Raw genomic sequence first — 1268 nt, 5'->3', positions numbered from 1 at the left:
CCCCCCCCCGCTAGATTTTTTTTATTTTTACTTTCCTTATCCTATAGGAAGGAAAGTAATGTAATCGGGTCAACAGACAGACAGACTGACGACACCGAAGCGAATACAATAGCCCGATTAGCCCGTCCATTATATCTTTTTTTTATTACTATCGTAATAATAAAGGAAGGACGGGCTAAAAATAAACAAACACAAATCTTAATCTCACCTGGACTAAGTACAAACACAAGTGGCGTGGTATTGGACGTATCCTTGCTCATCTCATGTAGATTAATAGAGGGACTCTCACAGAACGCTTTCCCCAGCTTGATCTTAACATATTCGGTACCTTATCCTATAGGAAGGAAAGTAATGTAATCGGGTCAAAATTTCGATGGCCAGTTTTTTAGTGCCAAACAGACAGACAGACTGACGACACCAAAGCGAATACAATAGCCCGTCCATTATACCCTTTTTTTATTACTAGGTATCGTAATAATGAAGGAAGGATGGGCTAAAAATAAATAAACAAATACAAATCTTAATGTCACCTGGACTAAGTACAAACACAAGTGGCGTAGTATTGGACGTATCCTTGCTCATCTCGTGTAGGTTAATAGAGGGACTCTCACAGAACGCTTTCCCCAGCTTGATCTTAACATATTCCGTCACTCCAAACACCAGCTTCTCCTCCTTCAGACATTTGATGACCATGAGCTTTTCAAACTCGTCTAGCAGGGTGTTAAAATCCACACCTGTAGAACAGAATATAATACCTTGTTTATCCTGCCCGAATAGGACTGAAAAGCTCAGGAATTACAGTTCCCTCTGTCAAACCTCTTTTAAAAAAAGTTGCGGTTCTTCAAAAGATAAATAATTACTACAGGTGGTCTGTTTTTCATTCCTACGCCGCATCGATGCGGCGTCAACTTGACATTTACCTACTCTGCGTCAGGAGTGGGGGTAAAATCTGGAAATTCAACAAACATGACGACATCTAGTGGAGAAATTACGAAACATTTTTTTCATTTCCCTCAATACAATAAAATTACAATATGGCGGAACCTGAAGCTACTCGAGACTCGCATCAGGGATTTAAGACGCAGCGTTGACGCTAAAGAAGGGGAAGTGGAATGAAAAACACGCGTCACTTCACGTCGGGTTCGCATCGCACCTACGTCGGAATGAAAAACAGACCTAAACATTACGATTAGATACTTGAGTTTGGTTCAATAATAAATGTGAAAGTACTTACTTAAAAAAAAAAAAAAAAAAAAAAAAAATGGTTA

The sequence above is a fragment of the Diaphorina citri genome, unplaced genomic scaffold (genome assembly GCF_000475195.1).
Source record: "Diaphorina citri unplaced genomic scaffold, Diaci psyllid genome assembly version 1.1 scaffold663, whole genome shotgun sequence".
Classification (NCBI taxonomy): domain Eukaryota; kingdom Metazoa; phylum Arthropoda; class Insecta; order Hemiptera; family Psyllidae; genus Diaphorina; species Diaphorina citri.
The sequence above is the reverse complement of the archived record's forward strand: the minus strand, read 5'-3'. Positions refer to the sequence as shown.